This window comes from Agrilus planipennis, unplaced genomic scaffold (genome assembly GCF_000699045.2).
Source record: "Agrilus planipennis isolate EAB-ADULT unplaced genomic scaffold, Apla_2.0 scaffold155, whole genome shotgun sequence".
NCBI lineage: Eukaryota > Metazoa > Arthropoda > Insecta > Coleoptera > Buprestidae > Agrilus > Agrilus planipennis.
In genome coordinates this window covers 343,583-350,793 of record NW_020439161.1, presented here as the reverse complement: position 1 = coordinate 350,793, position 7,211 = coordinate 343,583, and the positions used below count along the sequence as shown (strand labels likewise).

Here is a 7,211-nt window from a genome sequence, read left to right as displayed (position 1 = left end):
CATATTAGATAACGCGTTCTCATTAAATTTGCAAATTTGAGATAGTATTTATATGATACGTGATAATATTTTACAATGACTTACACTTTCTATTGTTTCCAGGTAGAAATCTGCAATTTGAGTTACTGGAGCTTTCCACGAGAAAGTGTTGGCATTTGGCATCGTTCTTCAGCGGAAGTATTTCAGAAATGCGACCCATTACTAATAATGATTGCGTGCTTAATTGAGTGCGACGGGCGGTGGTGGTCGTGGTTTATGTAGGTGATTCGGGATATTTTACTGGTGTGTTACCATCACGGCAGGTCGTTTAAAAACTCTGGGCCGCCTTTGGGTGACCAGCTTTCTGGTCGCACTGGCGGCCGCAGAAACACAAGACTTTTTAGTGACCAACACACTTCCAGATGGTGAGATCGAAACATGGATACATTATCGAGGAATTGCAGCAAAAGAAACAACTGTTGGGTCCAAGTAAGTCAAGTACTTTTTAGTCTTATAATCTTAGAGGGGTGTTCGTTTCTATTGCAAGCGTGAAGCATTCAATGGGGGTGCTGTTGAAATCGTGGGTACTAAACAGGGTAGTAAACTGTGACGATTAAAGGCAAGGCGAAGTCTGTGCGCACATTTATATACTTCGAGGTTAAGATTGTCGCAATTATGTATTTTTGTCAGACTTACCATATTTAGGGTGATTTCAATATTTCGTATAGTTTGCATTGAAAGCGACTCAACCCTGCGCTATCCTCTGCTTTATATATCTACTACTCCTTCCGTCCTGACTTATCTGACTTCCTAGATACCTAAAATCAGTCACTTTTTCTAATCATTCGTCTCCTGTCTTTATATTCGATCTTTCCCTACTTTTTTTCCCTTACATACCAGTACTTTTGTTTTACTTTTATTTATTTTCATACAGTATTGTTTTGACAATACCGCTTCCATTTTATTTAAAGCTATCTTTAACTTCTCCTTGCTAAATGCTAATACTGCTATATCATCTGCAAATCTAAGCATACTAATATTTTGTCCCTATATATCTATCCTCACAGTTGTACTGTCTTTAATGATGTTGATCGCGTCTTCGATGTATATATTAAAAAGTAGCGGTGACATTGTGCATCCCTGTCTGACTCCCTTTCTAATATTTACTACTCTACGTTGCAGCTCTATCTCTATAACTGCCTGTTGCTCTTTATACAAAGTATGAAGTATCACTCTTCTATTTCTGCAACGCGTCCCTACATTTCTGATTATATTTAACATTTTGTCCCATTTAACATTGTCATAAGCTTTTTCTAAATCTGCAGATCCTATGTACGCATTCTTTCCTTTTTCCATCGTTTTTTCTATTGTTACCTGTAAAGCTAGAATGAGCTCCCGCGTTCCTCTATTTCTTCTAAACCCCAATTGATCTTTTTTCCCTTTTTCCGTCCTCCTCTGTACAATTCAGGTTAAGATTTTTGACGCATGGGAAGTTAAGCTAATTGTTCTTAAAGTCACGGACATATCCGAGCCTCTCGTTATAGATGTGGTTACTACCATCTTCCGTTTATAATTCTCCGGGACTTTCCTGTCTCGTAAATGTGACTACTGTTCGTTTCATGAAGTTGGAGATATGCCCCTTCCCTTTATTAGGATGCGCCGTAGCATAATTCCAAATTCAATCATATTTATCTGCGTAGCTCATTTCTTCATCGATCATCGAGCGAGAGCTAGAGAAAAGTGTACAGTACCATTTGCAAAATTATTTAAACTGCCTCGTTAAAATTTAGGAATATGCTTTATTAATAAGCATATTTAGCCAAAAATAATAACAAGTGAATTAATTTAACTTTCTACACACCTATAAAACTTTTACTTTGTTTTCTATTGTTAATTCATATACATTTTTGTTTTAAGAAATGGCTAAACATTTTCGACTAGTACTGTACAGTTCTAGCCGATCTCCTAAGACCGCCCATCGAGAACTCTGCTCGTTCAAGCTTGTTCCAACTATTTCTGTCTTGCTAATGTGTGTTTTTTCTATCTTCGCGCAGATGTCTTCAGGGTCACAATTCAAACAAATTGAAATGGGCTGTAACTACCCCGATAGCCACATTTACTTCATATTTACGAAAAATTTACTATTCGTATCATCACGACATGTGTAAAGGTTGCTCACCTTGTGAACGTAAAAATTTGTAACATATTGTCTGCATTTCATGAGTCAAACGAATACTAAACACGAAGACAACTTTTCGTAAATTGAATTACTTTCGTAATTTACGTAAAATAGACATACCATTTAAGACATTGAAATGAAGAAACCTATGAGGCACATATGAGGGCAAGATTTACTGTACTACATGCAGCAATGTTTCTCATCATATTTAGATAAATTTTAACTCATGATATGATGGTAAATAATTGACGGTAAAAAAATTGAAAGGTATATACATATTTGAAAATAATTAATTAATATTTTTTAATCGTACACATCATTTTGCTAAAATGCTTATTTCAAAGTATTTATAATGAATTGTATTTACAATTGTATGTAATATTTTATACAATTCATTATATATTGTTTGAAATAAATTAGCAAACTGTATACAATTAAAATATTTTAATCAATTATTTTCGTATTTATTAGTATTACGTTATACAGTAGCTACATACATATACAAAAAAAATATTGTAGAATTAATGTTTTATATAAATTCCTTTTACATTTTTAAAGTATATTATGAAATTATATGAAACATATTATACCTATGGTTTTAACAAAAAGAATATAAAAATGATTAATTTATAAAAAATATGTTTATATAAATCTATGTATATATATAAAGGTTATATATTAATTTTTGGTATATCATATTCACTGTCACTGTTTTTCTGTGTTCATTTTCTTTGAAGTGATATAAAATTGCCCAAATCTTCTGACAAAACTTACTCCATATTTGATAATGATTTTAACATCTTCTCTTCAAAAGTACGAGGATGTTGTATTATTATTAATGTTTTCCTGGATTCTGGATTATATGTGGTTGATAATATCCAGCTTCTCTACTGAATATATATTTGTTAGATCTTCATAGACTAGGTCTTGATTACTTGAATTATTAGCTTGCATTAGTGATGCTTTTGAAGAGTTATACTAACGCTTTAACGAAATTCTCTTCTCTCATTATGGGATAACCTAACGCATCTATCTCCACACCATTTTTATTCTCTAATATATCTCCTTACTCATGGCCTGCGAATAGGTTCTCTAAATATTCTTTCTATCTATGTGGTTTTTCCTCATTTTCTATGAAAATGACCCCTGGCTTGTCTCTTGTATTATTACTACTGTACCCTACATCTCTAATTCCTTTTAATTATCATTGTTCATCGTACGTCCATCAAAATAAAATAACGAGAAAAATTAGGCAAAACAAATAGTATGGTGAAAGGATCTGATACATCTAGCGAAAAATACTGTCATTCGAAATTATGTACGTGTAAGATGGCCTATTCACTGCAATTTATTTTCATGCTGTATATGCTTCTTTTATTATTATAGGCGCATAAGGTAGTAAAGATGGTAATAATTTCCGGCATGTTTGAAGAGATTGATACTCTTGCAATTAGTTTCGTTGTCAAAGATCAGTATTCTCAATCACATTACCTACATCAGACCGTGGAATTTAAGGTAGTAATAAATTTTATGTAATAAGATTTAGAAATCTGATAATCTGTTTAACAGTCAAAATGGAATTTGTAAGATGTGACTTCAGTATTTATTCATAAGCGAACTTGAGACTAACAAATGTACTAATTGTATGATAAAAGGCGTTGTGTCTTCTGCTGATTTATTATACTAAAGTAACAGACAATAAGTTGCCATTTATGTTTCTATAATTTGTTAAATATCCATAAAGAACATTAAATTTTAACTTTTTATGTTTAATGACTTTAGAGTTAAAAATCTTGTGACAAACGTTCTCTTCCACATCTTTGTTTGCTTTGGCATAGGTATGAGAAATTTCTCTGAAGTTCTTGCTAGAGTTGGGACGTTCAAAATCGGCATAGTCCTCAATAAAACTGTCGCATTTACTCTCTTCTTTCAACTAGACTAGAGCGGTCGTAAACAAAGAAAAGAGATGTCAGGTAGGAATTGCAGCGGACACTAATGAAGAAAAAGGAATAACATTACACCAATTAATGTGTAACAGAAAGAGATGCAGACAGGCCGAATTTGAGCATGTTGCCAGCATCGGACTGCTAAGAAAGTTCAACTTTCTCAGGAATTTAGGAAAGCAAAAACGTTTATTTAAAGATATAATTCGAAGCAGCCTGTTATAAACTTAGTAAGTAGACCGGAGCGGTTGCTAATAAAACGGCTACTTTTACTCACGACAGACGTTATAAGGAATATGGTAAACAAAAAAAAGAGATGTCAGGTAGGAATTGCAGCAGACACTAATGAAGAAAAAGGAATAACATTGCACCAATTAATGTGTAACAGAAAGAGAGGAAGACAAGCAGAATTTGGGCATGTTGCCAGCATCGGACTGCTAAGAAAGTTCAACTTTCTCAGAAATTTAGGAATGCTAAAAGACACTTGTTGAAAGATATAATCTCAAAGAGGTAGGTTAGGTTAGGTTAGGTTAGGTTAGGTTATTTTAGGTTAGGTTAGGTTAGGTTAGGTTAGGTTAGGTTAGGTTAGTTAGTTACTAATTACTATTATTACGCTTACTATTATTTGGTTATCTCTTTTCACTATGTCTGTACTAATCATGATGCATTTCCTCACTTAACAAGGGTCTGTTGAAAACACAGCAAATTACTACAGTCTCATGTAGAAACAAGAAAGAAGAAAGATCCATTCTCACAGATAATTTATTCCGTATTTTTTCAATTTCGATCGTCCGAACTACGAGGGTGGATTGATAAGTTTCCGGCCTGACCAAGAAAAACAAGGTTTTTAAAATTTTTTTTTTTTTATTTCTCAACATAATCTCCTCCAAGGCTGATACATTTCTCATAGCGGTGTTCCAGTCTATTAATGCCATCTCTATAGACTGATTCGTCAAGCTCCTCAAAATAACCATTTACAGCTTCGATTACTTCTTCATTGTCCGCAAATCTCTTACCGCCAAGCCATTTTTTGAGATTAGGGAACAGAAAATAGTCACTCGGGGCTAGGTCTGGAGAGTAAGGAGGGTGCGGCATCAATTCAAACTTTAGATCGTTGATTTTAGCCGTCGCAACGATTGACGTGTGCGCTGGTGCGTTATCGTGATGAAACAAGATTTTTTTCTTCGCCAGATGAGGTCGTTTAATTTTCACCTCGTGGCTCAAACGTTGCAATAAGTCTGCGTAGTATTGACCAGTGATAGTATTACCCTTTGCAAGGTAATCAATGTATATAATACCTCTTGCATCCCAAAAAACAGTAGCCATAACCTTGTTCGCCGAAAAAATTGTTTTTGCCTTCTTTGGAGTTGGTTCCCCTGGTCCAATCCACTGTTTAGACTGTTCTTTGGTTTCAGGAGTGTAGTGGTGGACCCACGTTTCGTCAACGGTTACGAATCGACGCAAAAATTCGCTTGGATTACGCTTATACAATGACAAATTTGCGGTAGAAATGTTTTTTCGAATCAATTTTTGGTCGACTGTTAGCAAACGCGGCACCCATCTTGCACAGAGCTTTTCCATATGCAAATGTTGGTGCAAAATATGTTGCACACGTTCATATGACATCTTACAGGTCTCAGCTATCTCACGCACTTTCAATCTGCGGTCTCCCAGCACTATTTGATGAATTTTTTCGATCATATCTGGAGTTGTGACCTCAACGGGGCGTCCTGAGCGAGGCCCATCAGAGGTGCTCACACGACCCTTTTTAAACTCGGAAACCCACTGCTTAACGGTTGAATATGACGGGGAGGATGTCCCCAGTGTTGAGTCCATCTCTTTTTTAATTTCCTTCGGCGTTAACCCCTTCAAATAAAAGTATTTGATGACAGCACGATTTTCCTGCTTTTCCATTTTTACGAAAACCACAGAGGCGTCTTGTTCAGCGTGCTGTCAAACCTACACTAGCAAGGAGATCGGGCTGAAACTATAGCTACAAGCTATCCAAGGATGGTACTATAGAATGTCACCTCAAGGTAGGCCTAGTGGCGTCATCTCTTGGTTAGGCCGGAAACTTATCAATCCACCCTCGTATAGGTAGACTCAATCATGCAGCTCCTTACTTTATTTGCTCATGGGTTTAATACGTAATAATAAATGAGCGAAGTGGATATACCATTACTGGTTGTTTCTATTACCATTCCAGTTCATCGACAGATGGGTGGTACCATCGTACGATTTGAATTAAACTTTACAAATAGAGATTTTCATCATGCTTTGCCCTGCAGGCAACTGACTTCATTTTCACAACAGCTATTTCGAACTAGTTGCTCGAGAATGTACAGAATCATTTCATTACAATGATGAGCATGACGATGTGGCATTACGAATGTTGTAATTTCACAACCGAATGTGTCAACATGAGGCCTTTAGTTTTAGATAGTACATAATAGAAAATAAGACAACCGATGTACCTACACACGGTACGTATGAACACAATTTTTTCGCATTAGCATATAATGGGACATAATCGTATTGGTAACAAGTAGAGAGTAGGCTTGTTCTCATATTCGGCGAAATTGGTCGCTTATCTCATCTCGCGAACTATAATAACAACTGTCGACCATGTCACAGGAGCGGATCGAGTTTTCTAGTAAGGGGGTTCGTAAGGACTTAAAATATTAAAATATAGGAGACTCTAAATTATTCTGTATTTTTTTGTGTACGGATTACGCTGTTCTTTTTTTATCGGATGCCTAATAGGCTACAGGCCATATCTCAACGTAAAGAAAATATTCTGCTTCTAAGGGTGGAAAATTAGTTTAGTTTTAGTTTGTACATAGAGACAATGCATTGAAGTCGATTTTTGAAGTGAAACTTCTTTGGGCTCGATAAGAGTAGAATCTTAAGGCCATGAAACGACACGTTTTGCAACGTTTTGTCTCGCGAATTAAGGCGCGCATGCGCATATCGGCATTACAGTCAGCTGTTAGTGACCGGCATCTCATGTATTATAGTATTATGTATATTTACTATAGTATAGTGCTAAATTAATTTTTTGGTTATATCTGTGCAGTTATATTGCATTAGAGTAAATGTTTATTTAACAA

The 7,211-nt window shown here is 35.4% G+C and overlaps 1 protein-coding gene across 1 annotated transcript in view; it reads left to right on the top strand.

Annotated features, from left to right (window-relative positions):
- Positions 1-390: 390 nt before the first annotated feature.
- The window catches only part of LOC108737480, a 120,871-nt gene continuing 114,050 nt past the window's right edge, over positions 391-7,211 (top strand). The window contains exon 1 of the mRNA XM_018470341.2: positions 391-468. The gene's annotated coding sequence lies outside the window, so the exon portion shown is untranslated. The remainder of the gene's footprint in view (positions 469-7,211) is intronic.